The sequence below is a fragment of the Colletes gigas genome, unplaced genomic scaffold, assembly GCF_013123115.1.
Source record: "Colletes gigas isolate AHSC1104 unplaced genomic scaffold, ASM1312311v1 Colletes_gigas_Sc00013, whole genome shotgun sequence".
Lineage (NCBI taxonomy): Eukaryota > Metazoa > Arthropoda > Insecta > Hymenoptera > Colletidae > Colletes > Colletes gigas.
Window position 1 is genome coordinate 5,636,895 of NW_025106642.1, and position 19,037 is coordinate 5,655,931.

At 44.7% G+C, this 19,037-nt stretch overlaps 1 protein-coding gene across 4 annotated transcripts in view; it reads left to right on the forward strand.

The window, feature by feature from the left end:
• LOC122399503 (epidermal growth factor receptor) overlaps window positions 1-19,037 on the forward strand; it is a 176,151-nt gene that overhangs the window by 149,531 nt on the left and 7,583 nt on the right. The window lies entirely within an intron of this gene.

Sequence of the window (19,037 nt, forward strand, 5' to 3'; positions counted from 1 at the left end):
ATCTGTGCAGCGCTCTCTCAATCATAGCCTTTTGTGTCTTGTAATACGAGGATCGGATAATAGAGCCATAATCCAATTGTGAACTCATCGGGTTCAAGAAATGCTTTGTTTTAAACGTCAATTATTTTCTACTAATGGTCATGGGAAGATAATATAAAGTACTAGAGAACTTCTTCTGTTCTCTGGACAGAACGATCGATCTTCGTTTTTCTGGTCGTCAACATACAGTAGAAAATTGCTATTTAAAATATCAGAGATCAGAGTTACTTTCGTGGTAGCGAATAATAATGATATAAAAATAATTTGACGAATACAGGTCGAGTCGATGTTCCAAGTAATTTGACAAAGTATCGAAACACCGAATCTAGGCGACCGTATTTTAGTGGTTCAGAAGCCCCGTAGCATTCGTCGCCGTTTAGAATCGTCTAGCTCAACAATGGAACAATCATCCTTCGGTACAGATAGCAACGAATCTATTGAACGGACCCGAAGAAGATAAATCGGACGATTCACCGTCACAAAACGATCGATCGTTCGCGTCCCGGAATATTCGTGCGATCGTCTGTGAAAGTATGGGCGAAGAATAGATCTTTCACCGCGCATCGTTCGGGGTCAAAAGGTGGGGCTTTCGGAAAGTCAGGACGGGACCTCTGGGCTCCTTTCGCCATTGCCTCGACTGGCTTGATGGATGGTGAACAGCAGTCGTTCCACGGCCGGGCACCGGCAGGTCTAGGAACGAAATGTGGGTGGACGGCGGCGAGGGTGAGTGGCGAGAGTGGGTGGATTTTTCATCGATCGCAAATCGAGAAGAGCCATAAAGAGATTGAGCAAGCGAAGGGGAAATGGATACGCGCGAGCGAGAAACCGAGTCTGCGGGCAACATCCCCGCAACGCGAGAGAAAAGAGTGCCTTGTAAACACGTCTAGATTTCCAGAGGGGCTGTATGGCTTTCTGTAACGTACATACTACGTGTAACGAAATACCGGCGGACAGCTGAATACTCGAACAAACATGCACGGCGTTTCCTAATACGTGGGCAATAAGTTCAAAGCTGGATTTAATACGGAAAAATAATAATTCCTGGAAACCGGTAACGCGTTGGTTATGGTCGTGATAGATCCTTTATTATTTCTGCTGTAATCTTCGAAAGTATACAAATCAGCGAGGGCTTGGTTAATCGAAATATAAAGTAAAAATAATCTAGCCAAGTTCGATAGTATGGATCATTTTTTTTGGTTGTTTAGTTGTCTTGATGCCCTCAGTTGCTTAGAAATTTATAGGAAATTATAATTCTAAAAAATCTACAGAATATACTAAATATGCAAACATATAAGAAATACTTAAAGTAAGATACGAAATGTTATATTTAGGGGTTGAGACTACCCTCTACGAAGCTCCCATTCCATTAATTCTATTAATAAAAATATGAATTTACATAAAGATCCGCAGTGTACGGAATACTGCAAAATAATTTCAAGCATCATGATTTACAATGTTTTTGCGACGATTAACAACGTTTCGATCAAGTGTTCTCCAACAATGTACGTAAGAACAGTCGCGAAGTACAATGTAAGAAATTTTAAACGAAAGTTACATCGTACACCGGTCGTACAATCAATAGGAATTGCTGAAACTTCTTTGGGTATGTAGCGTCAAAGTAAACTTCAAAATAAACATAGAAGATAGAAAAAATTATAGTAGGTGGTATGGTCATTAGATAGGGGATGAAATGCCTTTTAAAATGAGTGGTCGTGCGAGTGGATAGCTTTATTAGTTCCGGAGATATAGCGATTTTAGTTTCAAGTCGATGCGGTGGCTAGTTACGGAGTTACGAGGGTCCGAAGCGTTTGTTTACATTCATTCTGATCAATGAACTCGCGCGCGCGAAAATAGTAAACAGTGCGTAGTAAATTCGTGGAAATACTACGTCTTCCTGGTCACGTGACTGTCTCGACTCACGTGCGACAAAGAGGTACGGCGCGACGCGCCAGACGGAGACAGAGATAGTCAAATTAAAAAAAATACCCTTTTACATAAATTACGATATCTCGCAAACGGGAAGTCGGATCGTCAAAAACCAAACGCCATTTTAAAGAGGAAGGTTTGCCGCTCCTAACAATACCTTAATAATTAATAAAACTCTAATAGTTTCGGAACTGCACGCGTCTAAACTTTTAGTATTTTTAATGCGCGTTAATAGCCTTTTCTAAGGCGGAGAGCGGAATTCTAAAAATTAGCTTTTACATAAATTACGATATCTCCAAAACGGGAAGTCGGATCGTCAAAAACCAAAAGCCATTTTAAAGGGGAAGGTTTGCCGCTTCTAACAAAGCCTTAATAATTAATAAAACATTAATAGTTTCGGAACTGCACGCGTCTAAAGTTTTACTATTTTTAATATGTTTTGCTAGACTATTCTAAGACGCAGAGTGGACTTTTAAAAATTAAAGGGGAAGGTTTACAGCTTCTGACAGTCGTTCAATAATGAATAAAACTCTAGCAACTTCGAAACTGCACGTGTGTAAAGTTTTAATATCGTATGTTTTGCACGTGAATTAACATCGAATAAAATTACAGCGCGGTGCAAATTTACAAGTACGAGCCTCCTTCGTAAATACTCTGCCTTCGACGGAGTTAGAAATGGCTGCCACGGAGCAGCGTTTAACGTTCCTTTTCCCAAAAGGGTGCCTAAGAAATTTCGCTAAGCCGGGTTTTTGTTTCCAGCGCTCGTTCCGGGGAGGAAACGCGAAACAGTCTCGGGAAAGCAGTAGATCCGCGAGTCACACGTGGGAAATCGAATTTCTTGCCAGCGGATAAACGCCGTTTGTATCAATCTCGGTGTTCTTGCCGCCGATACACTCGCGCGCCTCGGGGACTTTAATTGCTCCGTAATCGTCTCTGTCGCTGAAATCCGCCGCTTGCATTCCGGGACTAGCAGAGGCCGGGATGCGGTCGCTAGCAAGCCCCAACAAGGTCGACAGATGTCCTCGATGGCGGAAACGGAATTCCAAGTTTGCATTCAGACCTAGCTTTCAAGAATTCACACGACGCGGGTACGTTCGTTTCTTACGCGGGTGTTCTTCCGCAGGACGGCGGGCCCGCTGCGTTCCTGTCCGCGAGACTCGGGGTGAAAAATGCGATAAATTATTCTTACGTAAGTGAACAAAGAAAAACGTCAGCAAGCGTGAAGGAACACGTACTCGCTGTACTGTTTCTCTTTTTGCTGCCGAATCGGGACCACCGGGCGTCCTGTGACTTAATCGAACTCAGAACATAATTTTATTTGCCGAGTAACGTCGTTAACACACGTATATTTATTGATACCTTTCGTGTTGACGATCACCTTACAATACGATTTTTCTTTTAATTAGAATATGTGTTCATGCCATTGCATCGATCAAACTCAACATAAGTTGTTAAAAAATAATATTTACGCATTCTACAATTTTAAATCTCCAATGAAATAAAAATTGACACAAACGAGTTTCCGAGGAGGCAAGGAACTAAAAAATAGATATATTGAATAAATTTTGAGAAGTTTGTAAAATATCGAAAGCATGAGTTTTAAGATTCGTTGTTAAAAAGAGTAGTTAAATACATTTCTATTGCCTAGAATGATACTGCTACTCTGATTTGAAAATACTAATATCAAACGCAATTTATTTGCCTCTAACTAAAAATTATAATAGTACAACCGCAATATACTGTAATCTATAAAGAGATAAATCTACTTTGATTATCCAATGGGCCTGGGCGTATCTAATTGGATTCGATCCGCATTACGTCTGTTTAATCGAAGTTCTACCGTAATACGCGATACAGTATCGGTAATAAATAACACGGAATCACGAAATAAAAAGGAACCGAAGTTAACGAGAGTCGGGAAGAGGAAGCTCGCGGGTCCCGGATCGCGATCCCGCGTTTTCGTTTCGAGAGGAAGAAGCGGTTTACCCGGCGGTGATCGAAACGATCATAAATCCGAAACAGCGGGAAGAAACTGTTCGTGGGGCGTCGCGTTCCACGGATCGAACAATGGGGCACCGTAGAGCGCGGCCTTTGCCGTCTCAAAAGCTAATCCGCGGAACAGCTGGTGGATCTGTTCGCGACGGTTTATCGAATCCTCTTTTACCGCGCCGCTTCGAATGCCTCTAACGAGGCTCGACCGTTCCGCGAGAGGCCCTCGAACCGATCGATCCTCGCGATCGAGCCACGTAGAACGCGAGCAACGCTAGATCCCTCGATCGATCCCGTCTTTCGGCGTCGGTTCGTGGCGCACGATCCGTGGTATGCTCCAACTTAAATCGGCTGTCGAACCGTGTCGAGATAAAGCGCGTCGATAAAAGGCACAGCCGATCTCCGGCGTCTTCGATATGGCAGGTGCACAGTCACGGTCGTTTTTACGATCACGCACTAGCGACGAGCGTATTTACAGCAGATGACGCTATAGTAACGAGACGAACCGATAAAAAGAATCTAGCCGCGGTGGCTGCTCTTTGGGATTACGTTAAATCGTTATCGTACGGTGCCGTATTCAATTTATCAATAACGTCAATGCGTCGTTTTCTTTCGACGATCCCGCTTCATCGAAGGGCTATTGAAATTTCTTCGCGCGTCTTCGGAAGCTACTAATTTAAAATGTATTCTTGCAAAAACGGAGTCTATTCAATATCCACTCGATCGATTTGCATTCATCGTTCGTCGAACCTTAGGATCTTTCTGTACGCAAATATGGTAGAATATAATTTATTTTGAGATTGCAATTGCTGTATTTATATATGTTCATGCTATTGCAACACGCGTTCGTCGCTGTTGGTTTGCGTCAATGCATCCGGAAAAATCATGCTTGAAATGTTGCAATTACCGTCGCGTTGGTTGAAGGATCGAACGCTTCGAACGTGGGAGTCTAGCATAGGGAAATGATTTCTGTTTAGAGAAAATTGTATTTAAATCGTACGTGGAAGACAGTCGTAATGGGTCAACTAAAACACTGACGTGGAATTGCGTCCTTAGCACACACAAAATTTATCAACGTCGAATATCTCTTCAAATGTAGAAATGTATGTTGTTATCATTTTAAATATTCGATGAAGAATCCTTGGAACGTTTGATAGTCTTGGATAACTTAATTGGAAACTTTCGAGTCCCAGTATGAGACAAAATTCAGAAGCCTGAAAGTTCGAGCATTTCTCAAATCGCAACGCTCCTTATGGCTTCGAGTAAATTAAATCTATCGTATTATTACGCCACATAAAACAAGTAGACAGACACGCGTGGGCGGTCGGTTCACGATAGACTACGGTACAATAGCTCCAAGTCGAATCTCACGCGTGATCTTGATCGCAAAAATCGACTGTAGAGTGCAATAACTAGAAATTTTATCGCGTAAATATTTAGACACCGAGCAAAGCGAATAATGTTTTGACTACATGCAGTATCAAACGCTGTCCGTAAGGAGACACTGTTTTCCAAACACTCGTCTCAGATACAACATACAGAATTACTTGATCCCAGCAGCAACGCCTCGATAACCTTGGATCCCGATCGAAACGCGGAAGATCGTCGGGATCTCGGCCGGATTCCCACGAAGCCGGGAAATTAGCATGTGTTGCGTGAGTCGCGATCCATGGCGCCTCGATCGCTTCCACATTAATGCACGTCGTGGATCCTGACGCGATCGTCGTCTCCCTCCGTTCACCGGGCCGGGAAAAGAGACGAGTCCCGAGGAAGATGTACGTTTCTTCAGGGGTGGTCGACGCCCGATCCGCGATTCACGCGGGATAGATCGATCGCGGGGCCTCGCGATCCGTGGATCCACCGGGGCGATTCTCTTTGTAGGCGCCTGCACGACCCGCCGCGTGTTAAATGTCAAACGTTCGCCTCGCGGGGAACTCGAGCGAACCGGATGGCACGGTTTCTCGCCGACGAAGATACGTAGCCGCTAACGGGACTGCTTTCGAGATTCGATGAGTTTCACAGAAACAAACGACGCACGCTGTCCCGAAGAATTTATTTATCGAGGGTGTGGAGAACGAGTTCTGGGAAACGTTGATCGACAAAATTAATATTTCGAGTTTACTAAACTGTGTTGAGTAAATAATAGAAGAAGCAAATCTCTAATCTGGAAGTCATCTAGATCATACTAGGCAAGGATTAAAGAGATAGATTGGACAAGATTTTTTCTTCCAGGATTTCTAAAAAATATGATTTACTCCTTGCCAATAAATAATAAATTTTTGAAAATTAAATTTAACTCTTTCGTAAAAATGTTGAATACACATAAACGACTGGAACAGCTAGTTTATAGTGTTCCCCTAACGACATTTGACGTAATGGGTTCGGTAAAACAATAACGCGAGCGTCGACGGGAGCAGATTTAATGGCGCGCGTCCCGCCGAGTGACCGTATCCCTAATGCTAATTCGAAATTAACAATTACGACAGATACGATCTCGCTGACAAGTAAGCGCGGAGGGCAGCGAGAACGTAACGCTCGCCGTGGCAATTAAAATATCCCCGTACGAAAATCTATGGGCGCGGATCGCGATTTTTCAAAAGGCACGGGGCCCGAACAAACGTGTCGAGTTTTTCCTATCTGCGTGTTTATCTGCGGTTCAGCGATTCCATAGGTATGACTTCGCCGCGGCGCTCACGGCTCGCTCGTATATTATAAAATCTCCCCTCGCGTCCCCAGCTGGCGAAACCACTCGAAAGGGAAGAAAGAGATTGTTATCCGAGGTGCAAGTTATACGCGTACGTCGGGGATCGTGAATCCGCGATTTAACCCGCTAGCCGGCCAACGAAATGATTTATTGCACGGCGCATATCGATAATTCAGGATTCCAGAATCCTTGCTGCAGTGAAAGTCACTTTCACTCGTCGTTGATTTATTATCGCGGGGAGCCTAATCGCGTTTCGTTGAAAAATCGTCTCACCGGCATTAGCAGAGCCGGATAGAACGATTTATTTTATGATATTATGCGAACGCCGTGAACTTCGACTTCTCATTATACGACTTTAACGGAAGATGGGATGTTCTTGGACGGATCGGGCAGAAATTGTTAGAGAAACTACGGTAACGTTAATCTCCTCTACGCCCCCGCCTGAGTAAACTTAATGGCGTGGAATCGCGTCGCTTTTTCAGAGTATTTGAAGCATTTGGGCCTGTCGAGGAAAGTGCATGAGTCGTTTAGGTGATCTGTTCTATTTGTCTGACTCCATATACGATGATGTAAGGAAACATTTTTTGTAGAATGCTTCGTTTGTCCATTAATTACTGTTCTTAGTTGCACTGGTGCAAAGTCTTTATTTTCTGTTTGAACGCTTCGATTATTCAGAAACGTGTTCATATTTGATCGAAATCGTTTTCACACAGAATATAATTTTAATTAGACACTTGCAAGACCTATATTCCTTTAAACGAAAGTAAGCAAAATGACAACTAATTTTGATTTATTCAACAGTTTGTTTCTTGTAAAAAGAAATTTATTATTTATTACTCCTTAAATATCGACAGTTTTCTGGCAAGCAATCTATCGGGGATATAAATTTGGTTCTAAAAATCATGCTAGTGATTCGCGTTCCCACAACGTAAACCATCTGCATAACGCCGTAAGTTGTGATATCCTAATTCCTCTCTTTCCGCTATTACAGCTCGTGAGAAACCATGGTATCCGGTATCATAAATTAACATTCTCGCATCGTATGTGTTACAAAGCGCGTGAACCTTGAATTTCAGGCGTCGCTTGAAACCGCGAGGTCCTGGAAACCCGTTCCCATCTCTGCGCTAGATAACGCGTCTATCTCGACTCGAACGAAAAACGAATTAAGTTATAAAAAACTGATTTATCGCGGAGTTTTCGCAGAGGAATAACTCGTTTCGCGCGAGATTCGTGGAAGGTTAAGTGTAATGATCTTGACCGCGAAGTTTCAGGTGGGATGTTTGCTCACGACCTTCGACCGTGAAACCGAGTTAGATATGCATCTACTTCTATTGTTAACACGGGTCACTGTTTCACCATGTTGACCGCGGACCAGTTCGCCTTATCTGCTCTTTGTCTTTGAATGGCATGCAAATGCGAGCGAAGAGCGATCAGCTCGCTCAGACCATCCTTGCTCATCGTCGTATGTAGATTGAGCTCGTTCTTGAATCGAAAAATCGTATCCTCGATGACTCTGTGTATTTCTAACCGCTTCGAAAATTAACGAAGCATTTCGACATCTTTATCTCTTAAATTCCTATTGTGAAACTATAAACTAGTGGAAATATCGACTTAATTGTTAACTGACTCTGTGGAAAGATGTTTAACAAGTTTCTTCGCTCAGTATGTATTATCTACCATATAAACAATAGAGCATTGGGCCAAAGTTTCATAAAAATCGACTGGATTCTAGAAATAGTTGCGATAAACGTGTCTCTCGGCGGTCAGCTAGCGATAATTTCAAACAAGGTACGATATCCAGCTCTGGAAGGGTTAAAATAGCATCCTGACGGGAGCCTTGGAGATCCCGACGATGCTCCAGCTGCAGCCAGGTAAAATCCAGCCGTCGATCCGCGAGGGGCGAAAGACAGACGCGGTTGAAACGATGTCTGCGAGCGGTGGCTGGGAGTTAATACCCTCTCGGAGGGCAAACGCGGGTTCGCGTGCCCTCAGCAGGCGTGTGGTTCGGCCTGGCGGCTGCTGAGGTTGCCGAGGTGAGATGAGGACGAGAAGGACCGAGAACCCACCACCGGTGAAATGGAAGAGGAACGAAGGAACGAGACAGGAGGAACGCTGGAAGCGTCTACGCGAGAGAGATGCTCGAACAAAGCGCATTCCGCGTACGATCATTCGTTCCTTGTCCACGCTGCCCTCCGTGCTTCATTTCGATTCGTCATTACTTCCTCGCCTCTGCCCTGGGCGTATTAACAGCTATTAACGCGGACGGATGACGAATATAGGCTGAAACGATCGGAAGACGATTGTGGCCTCGAATCGCTTTCCCCGTTTGAAATTCGCGCGCTTTGTTCGCATCACAATATTTTTTATTAGTACGATGTTAAATTGTCATTAGGCAAAGCTTTAATTTTCCTGCGCAGCGACTGCACTCGGCAAGAACGAGATCGATACGATAGAACACATTCTGCGCAACAAAACCACAACTCGTTCAGCAACCCGTTTAGCAAGAAACGATACTTCGCGGGGCTGTAAAAAATATATTAACAATCGATTCGTACGGCGAGTTAATAAAATTCTGATTTTTACTCGGTATTTGTAAACCTCAATGGACGTTTAAGTTTGCGGTATAAGATACGCACGAAAGAGTCGTAAACTTCTTACACAACTTACAAAAATTATTTACGTAAACGATTATAGATCAAGTAATATGCGTTAAGTATTTCCTTTCGCCGTTCGAACCGTGTCATTACGGATAATTTCCTCTGGATTTTACATTCGCCCCGATTCGTATCTATTACGCTCACAATGAATTTACGAAACAGAAATTTCCAAAGTGCGTCGATTAAATGGCTTCGTGCCTTGTAAAACGTGTAATTAGCGTAACGACAATGCGTCGAACCGATGATATCACCGGTTTGAGATACATACCGTGGCGACGTGTTCTTTACCCGCTTGATAATTTTTCTTGGAAGAACTGAATAACGAAGCACGTTTGTCGCAACTAATTATGACACGCGATCGATTTGGTTACGACTAACGAATACATTTCGTGAAAACAAACTCGACGATGTAAATAATCGAAGACGAAGACGTAAAAGGGAACAACGGACGACTCGCGATTAAAATACCAGATGCATTCGACCGTCGCGTATCGGAGTCATAACGAAACAATGCAAGACACGGAGTGGAAACTGTTATCTCGAGATAGCCGCTAGAATCACTACAAACGAGATTCGAACTCATGAAACCGTGACGCTGTAAAGATCGCGGCGACTTTTTCATTAAACGATTACAGTTAACATCGGGTGCAATCAAGCTCCGAACGAAGTGGAATTTTAATTGGTTTATCGACTATCGGTAAATATTAGGGCATCGATCATCGACGTTCGATTATCGTTGGTGTAATATGTCACAGTTTGATATTTCACAACTTGCTGTTTCCATATACGATCGAATAGTCAAGAATATTTGAAAGATTGAAACGAATACCGCGGTGGCTGGCGACTCTCCTGTTAAAATCCATTTCTTATCGCGCGGACGTTGAAACGCGATTAAAAAAAAAAAATCCCCACGTGGAAGGGAACCGCGAAGTCCGTCGAAACCGAATCGCGGTTACGATCTTCGAGGGGGACGCCGAACGACGTAACGAAATCGAAAATAAAGGAGCACGATCCCGAGGACGATAGACGGTGCCGCATCGTAGTCCTCGCTGTACGTCGCCGCGTATCTGCCCCGCAGGGAGCGGAGAGAAGCTTAACCGCAGACTCGAAAGCAATAAACCATAAAGCTATTAATGTTACGCCCTGGGATGGTTATGCTACGGTTATAACGTATACGCATCGCTTATACATCCTCGAGGTTGTACTCTATCTGGCCGGGCGATTCTCCTCGGCCTTCTTTTCTGCTCGCCGATCGAGCTTCGGCGTGGAAGGCCGGAGAGAACGTTTGCCCCGATCGAAATGACGAAGCGGCGCGTCGTAACCGTTCGCAATAATTTTCCGCGTTAATTTCGGCCCCGATCGATCCTCGCCCTCGAAGCAACTGAGAAAGGGCAGACGGTGATAATGGCGGTTCGTGCGCGGAGGACCGCGAAATCGGAAAAACGAATCAACCAGTCGCCATCGTCGTAAAGAAAGAACGGCAGACTTAATCTTTTTTATTATTATTACCGTGAATCGGTTAATCGTCACCCCGGATATTCGCCCTCTTGAGGATTAACACTAGAACTACCAAACCAGTCAAAACGACACATTCGTAATTTCTAATAAAACTTGTAAAAAATTTACTCGACTGAATTTTTCTATCGTTTCAATTTCTTTGGTACAAATAAACACACTATAATTGTCGGTAGTTCTAGTGTTAATAAACTGCTATCATCTTATTCCTGATGATTTTTCTAAAAATTCTTGGAATTGATACTAAACGAAACTGTTGCTTGTTGCTCGAGATACGATTTAAAAGAATTGTACCCTCGATGTCCGTATCAATGAAAGTGCTACGAAAGTCGTGACACAACGTTTCTTTGCGCCCTGTAACATTGTTATGCTACGAGGTGTATCCCGTTTGTAAGTGAAATGAATAAATAAATAAATTATGCGCAGGCGAGGAGTGACGTAGCTGATCGAGGAAGACCGCGGGATATCGAGAACCGGTTCCTACGGGATCGCTCGATTTCCCTTATCGCGAAACAGAACAATCGGCGTGTTTGCTTTCCGAACGAATTGAAAGTTATTATCCGGTGGAGGACGCGTGGTAGAAAATGCGGTTAGCTTCGGGAATCGTTCGATCCCCAGGCGTTATAATATTTCCGACAAGCGTTCCGTGTTTGTACGGAAAGCAATATTCAGGAACACGGCTCGATAATGGAGCTGGAAGTACATAAATGTGTCTCGGGGGCAAAATGATCGTTCCCGTTCGCTCCTTTTTCCTCGCGTCCCGCGAATCGAAACCGCTGGATTTTTATAAACGGAATCGAAGAACTCGCGGCGAAACGGAATGTTTTGCTGGAACAAGAAACCCGCGTCGATGATTTGCTTTTTGTTTAGGCAATCTCATTTTTATTAACGAGATAACCAAGATCTTTCAGGCTAAAGGAATCATGCACAGGGGAAATTTTTTATTTAATTTCTGTGCAAAGTCTATTTTAGCAACACTGCAATTATTTTCAAAAGGTTACAGCCTCTTCGGGGTTAAGTAAAATGTAATTTGATTATATTTGCTACGATACGTATCGTAGCAAATTACTTTTTTCGAACTCACGATCAGGTTTATTCCCAGGTTGTTCGTTGACAAAAATCGTCAATTTGGCAGGTTTCAGATTCCATATTTAATGTCACAGAATTCGTAAATATTAATTATTACCAATTTATGTTGAATTTGATAATAAATAATTCGTTTCTCATATTTTTGCATATAAAGTATATTTCGTAGCTTTTTCCAGAATTAAAATTTCCCATAAATGCATAAACATCCGCAGTCTACTCATAAGTTTTACAGTGGGGAGACCAAACTGTTCCAGAATAGGTCTTGCCAGAGCACTGTGGAAAATTTTGAAGATCTACGAATAAGTTTCCAGAGATTTCCTCGCAAAGCTGTAATTCCGCGAAGAAAGCTCGATTCGTTCGTGGAACAAAGAAACCACCACCGAAGTCGGGTGCATTAATTCGCGCAACAGAGAGTCGAATAAAGCCGCAACAAAGCGTATAGCCTCTAACGTGGCCCGGCAGCGGTGTCAGGAGTCAGCCGGGGCTCGTAACGTTTTACCCCGGGAAGGAGGATGGCAAACTCGTGTTTACATCGTGACTTTTATTAGAGAATCAGTGTCTCGGTGTTCGGTGCGGTACGACGAGCTTCACCTTCGAGGTGGAATGAGTCCATTGTTCCTCGGCGTTCGGCCTCTCGCCCGGACCGGTGTTCCTAAATTATTGTTTCCCCTTCGAGCTTCCAGTCCTGCCCGGTCCCTCCCTTCATCCTCCCCCTCCTCCCCCTGGCCTTACACACCCGTTCGTTCTCCTTTCTGGCGTCTCTTCTCACCACCGACTTTTTTCCCGGGGCCTCGTCCGCCTCGGAAGGTACGTCGGGACCCGATGGTTATTTCGCGCGTTTACGATACCCGGTCTTTATTCCGTCAGGAGATTTGGCCGTGGGCCCCAACAAGAGATCCCCCCCGATCGTGACGGGGGCCAACGGATAGAAAGAGACGACGGACCGCGGCCGAGTATCGATGTTTACGAGGCGAAATAAACGGCGACGGCGGCGCCGCGGTTATTTCGTATTACTTTGGCCCTTTAATGGCGTCCTAAAGTGCCGCATAAAAATCGACGCTCGCCTCCTAGAAGGTGGTCGCCGGAGACCCACGGCGAACGCACAACTCTTGCGCCCACAAAAGAAGTCTCGCCGCGGGATTTCGGTTTCGCGTCCGTCTCTTCGTCGCGTCTACCTTCGTCCGCCGCGGCGCTTTTTGTCGGCGGTTTCTCCGCTCATTGGCAAGTCCGCGTGGCGATGGCTTCTTCCAGCGTTCGCGGATTGCCCCGTCGACGACGGTATCCGCGCTTCGACGATACATTATGCATCGCCGCGGGACGACGCGTCTCGCGTTTGCGTGATTTCTGCCTCCGATAGGTCTTCTGGGGTTAAACGCGTAATCACGAGCAACGTTGTATACCTAATTTTTCGCGACTTCCTTTTAAAGGCTTCGATGCGTTCGATTCTCGCGAAATCCAGTGGATGCATCGAAAAACATAGCCAAAGTTCTGAAAATATTTTTTCTGCGAGTGCAGTGAATCTTGAGAAATAGCTAAAACTATTTTTGGACCAACAGAAATAAATGTATGTTTAAAGTGAGTGTACAGAACATATAAAATCGACGTACATTGCAATTTACAGCAGGTTCGTAGAGATTAAGATAATGAAAGTCAAAGATGGTTTGCAAAAATTCAATCCTGCTATCGTGTTTCGCCTTGAAAATCGTGTAACCTTTTTGCAAACAAGTTTCCGTATCTCCAATGGCGATAGATATAATTGAGTGAGCATATTTAAACCGGTCACACTGTAGATACTTCTGGTCGGGAGGCTAATGGGCGCCTCTAGCAACGATTTGCATAATTATCCAGTATTTCAAGCACAGTGTTGCCAACCGCTACAATGCTTTTTACAGCCGTGCACGCAACACTTTCAGGCCAAATTGTTCAATTTACCAATTCATTTCATTATACTGGGTGTGCCATTAGAAACTAAACGTTTCCTGGATATTTTGCTTTCGATGCAGCGTTAAAACACTGTCCATTGTCTGCTTGCTTTCGAGGTAACTTAATTTTGCGATGTTGATCCATGACAGTTATTGTACACGTAAATATGTAATTATGTACATTTCTCAAAATGCTTTATCGAATTCTGTCATGAAACACCGATTATTTCAGTAAAAATGGAATACTTCCTATTATTTAAAATTGCAAGTATTAAGATGGTCCGTTTCATGCGTATTACCATATATAAAATACCTTGCGTCGAAGAACATTATTTTCGAATTATACATTCAATATAACTTGTTCCCATTATAATTTTTTAAAGCGATCTCCCGTCTTTCCGCGCCGAACAAATCATAATTAATCACTATGCGAAAAACAAGGCCACATCGCGCTCGATAAAACGCGATACATATTAACTGAATTACCAGTTACGCGTAAACGTTACATGTTTTCGCACGAATCTGTGACGCGATCGACTAATTTGCGGAGAACGACATGGAATAAATGTACATAAATTAAACGAGGAGCGTTAAGAAAATTGTCGCTTGGATCGCCTCAAATTGCAGTAACGTCGGTATTGCGTAAGATTATTACCGAGTAAATGTTTGCCAGGAATCGAAATTAAGAATGAAGTTTTTACAATGTGTCGCGGGAATGGGCGACCAAATATTGACGCGCGTCGAGCATGTATCTGGGAGCGTTTCCTTTTAAGGCTAGAGAAACAAGTAGAGTCATTATTTTCTTTATGTTAGCAATAAACAGAAACATTACTTGCAAGTACACGTGTTAGCTTGACGTTGTACAAAACGAAAGGAGGAACGGGAACGTGCGATTTATTCGCCCTCGAAGCGACCACGGTAAAGCCATTATTGTGAAAAATCGAATTCCTCTTGCAATAAACGAAACAACTATTCTAATGAGAAATAACTCTGCCACTTATGGGGCATGTTTAGCGTCTTCAACCTTAATGCTTAGCGACCGATCTCTCCCATTGTCGACAACATGCAACAAGACATTTATGTAACAACCGTGGTTCTACCTTTTGCTTTAGAAATACTGACTTGTAACGCATTCAGTCTCGTATTATACGATGCATGAACGTGAGTATGAACCATGAACTATATCGCGAGAAAGACAACGTCTCGAAGAAACTTTCTTAGAATCCATCAGGTAATTTTCGAATAGCCGAATTCGCGCCAAACCCCGTAATCGATATAGCCATTGTCTTTCGGAAGCGTGGAGGCTTCGTAAATTCAGGAGAATTTTAATCCCGTCCGTGGGGTTCGCCCAGTAATTTTCGTAACCCCGTTGTCGACGATAATTGCCACGTTTCTGCAGCAGCCCCTCACCCCTCCCGGAGCTAGAAAATTGCCCGATGAATTTCGTAGCAGCCGCAGCTTCGAGTATCATGAAACGTGTTGCCACGCCGACCTCCGCCGACACTTCTGCCACCAACCGCCACTTTTCTCCCCTGTCCAAAAACGCCCCGTTCGGTTATCACGTGAATTCTCTTTCGTTTTATCGCGGCGTCGTCGTAACTCTCCCTCTGACTCTCTGCGGCCCGCCGCCGCCGCCGCCGCGACGCGGTTGCATCGCCTGTCTCGTAACTCAGCTACCCCGAAACGTTGCGTATATGCTCGTCGTTCGCTGTCAGAATCTTCGACACTTTTACCGTTTGGCAATTTTGAAGCTATTGTAGCGGGAATTACCAGTTTCGAATAACGATTATTTACGGTGCTGCGAACCTCGTATATATCTCTGCGGTGTTATTCCCCGCGAGATGTTTAAAAGTCGAACATTTTTAAAGCGTAGGCAATCTTCTGTACTCGGAAAAAGAAACGATCAAATAAGAAAAATGCATTCGAGTCTGTTCCTCCGGTTATCAACCGTATCCCTGGAGTCGGATAAAAAAAAAAAAGAGAATCGAAAGTTCGCCTCGATCGGCGGTTCATCGTTCGCAGAAAACGTGCCGGAGTTTTCATCCTCGTGTACAAAGCGCCGGAGAGCCGTGCACGGTGAAAAGTTCCGAAGAAACGAGAGAGAAGAAGAGGAACGGGATCGACACGTCCCCGGAGGGTTCGGAACGAGCGCTCCTTATACTCTTCCCTCCCGTAGAATTTCCATCGTATCGCCGTTTTGCTCGTCACGGAGCAAAGTGGAACGGGGCGCGTACGTCCAGCGGAATATAAAAGGGAAGGAACGGGAGGTGGAACGATTCTGTTGTAAAATAGCGAACGAACAAACAGACGGACGAGCGGAGAGATGTACGAGAGTTCAGACCGTGGCGTTGCCTGAAAAGGAAACCGACGGCGCCTCCGGTTGGCGGAAGTCGCCCTTCGACTAGTTTTACACGTAGCCGCGTCTCGGGCAACGCGCTACAACGAGGATCGCGTCGGGCTTGGCGGGTCGCGAGCGTTATATACGCGCAAACGTTGCTAATTAGTCCGTTGGTATGTGAACGGGCTGGAATTTTCGAAGAAGCACGCGGCTAATCGGCTCGAGCCTATATCCCGCGGTCGCGAGAGACTCGACGCGTTTGTAAATCGTTCTAAATGAAATTCTTCCCGTGCTTGCGGAGGAAACAATTCGAACAGACTCGTTCTTGCTGGGAACGTCGTGGACTTCGATTTCATTGAGCTTTTGTGGATCGATACAATTTCCTAAGGATCTTCTGATTAATCGATAGTTTTGAAGATGCATATTTAAATCAGCTTGTGGACAAACTTTCTTCTGTTACATAAATATGTATACAGTTATTTGTATTTGTAGTCGTACACTATTCGATGATTCGGAATATACATGGAATTTATTTTTATCGCAAACAATTTTTTTCTCGAAAGTGGTTAGGAATTCGGGGATATGTCTATTCACCAAAAATGATGGTAATTAATCCTTGCAACTAAAAATAATTTCTTTGCAACGATTTGGAATTTCTTAATTTTATCGAACTTTTTATTCAACTTTCGTTCGATCATGAAATTTCGAAGATCCACAAACGGTTTCAATTTACCCCCAGTTTCTACCAACCCTTTCCAACGGTCATCCCAAAAAGAACTCGATGAACCTCGAATACCGCTCGACTGCTACCGAAGTCTGTAACTCTCTAAACAAGTACCCATGTACCGGGCCGAATGCCGACAAATTTAATAACCCTAATGAACTTTTTGCGCGCGAAACATGCCTGGTGATGTCGCGGCGGACTACGGGCAAGAAACGCGGCTCTTTCTTATCCGCCAGGACGATTAGGACATTAATCTTCGGGGCCCCCGAAGGGGCAGAAAACGCGAAGGGGATCCATGGGAGTCGCCGTTGGGCCGTACGAGAATCCCGTAGCGATGCAGATCCACGATCGATCCGCATTCTCGGGGTTCGTGGCGCCCGTGGCCTGTGCGCGCGTTCTGCATTCGTCTCCTCCAGGGGGTGCGTCGCGGTGGCAGAGCATCTGGCCGGTAGGAATACCGGGGCCCCGGTTTGCTCCGTCCCGACGCTTCTTTCCGTCGTGGTTTCGTCGGTCCCAGGCGCGGGGCCCGATGACGCACCGTGGTACCGCCGCGACCCGTCTTCTTTGGCGCGGTGCGCTCCCCCGGTTCGCGCAAGAAGGATGTCGTTGCGCAATTATTTTCGCATGATTCCGATCGCCGGGTCAGATTAAGACCGCCCTTTCGTCGATCCGATCGCCGATGGAACGCGAGCGCCGCGTTCGTTTGCGATCCGCGTTACGCAGCAAAACCGAATTCCGAAAGACAATGCGTACGTGCCACTATGCGCCGCGACGCGGACCACGGGACGTTCCCTGGGACCCGGGGACGAAGACGTAAACCGATGAAGAAGTTCGGCGGAGAGGACAGGGGCCAGAGGGGCCAGCGTTTCGACGTCTGTCGATCATCGGCGATCGTTTTTACGAAAGGCGTCCTCGTCGATCGATGTTCCGGTTATTAGCGAAGTTATGAATGATATCGCGGCGATACCCACCGATGCGTCGTTGTTAGCGTGAATGGTAATTGATCCAATTACGTTTTTCGGGTGAAAGTAGCCCGGGGATACTTTCGTTTCTTCTTCCGTCGGCTTTAAACAGGTGGGGGATAGGTGGCAATTGATCGAAGGGTAGGTGTTTTATACGTTTCGAAATCATAATGATATTTAGTTTCATCGTGTCGTAACTGACCCGTCTGTTGCAATTTGTTTTTCAATTCAATAGTTTTACATTTATTTTCTTTAACGTCAGTGAGAAGAATCACAAGATCTGTGAATCGAGATCCATAAATTAGCGACGTACGATCTTTGGCAAATGGAATCTCGATTGCCGTAGAATGCGTAGGTAATATACAGATCAGATATTAATGGTCCGGCGAGCAACGTAAGTAGAAACAGTTCCATCGCGAAATGGATGGGAGTCCAGGATCGATTAGGGTTACTTTTACGCACGATATCGATACGCGAAGCGTAACCACGAAGTATTCCGTGTCGTTCGGGGTAGGAGCGTGGTTACACAACGAAACCAAGCGCGCTTACTCCCGTGTGTTATTGAAGTGGTTCGCCCACCGGCACGGCACGCTTTCAAAGCTTAGAAAGCTATCTATAGATCGGGGAAGCGCTTTCAACGATGTGGGTGGCGACCTCAGCTCGTTCCACTGGGTGATTCTACGAACGTAGAGGGTCGACGACGCACGGAAGTCCAGCGACCAGTGTTTATATTCCAGATATTTACGAAATGTCACCGACTCAACCGAATCATTTTACTTAATGTTCATTTTTACCAAATTGGTAAATGGAAGTCAACCTTCCTATAAAACATTTAAACTATAACGAACTAATAAAATAATTACATTGACGTAATATTAAAGAATTATTAGTTTAACCCCTTCCCGTGCTTTAACGAGTCTGACTCGTGATGAAGATTTTGGCCCAAATATGAATATCACGAATCGTGATTGAGTTTTAATTCCTATCGGTCTTATAATCTCTGTTGCAAAGCAGTTTAGTATCAGTCTGGTCTGTTTGAGCCTGGATTTCGTCGAGGTAAATGGCACGGGAAAGGGTTAAACTCGCAGAGGGTTAACGAACCCCGACGTTCGGAGATGTCCAAAAAATACTAATATCGTTGGAGCAAATTTTTGTTTATATTTGTAAATAAA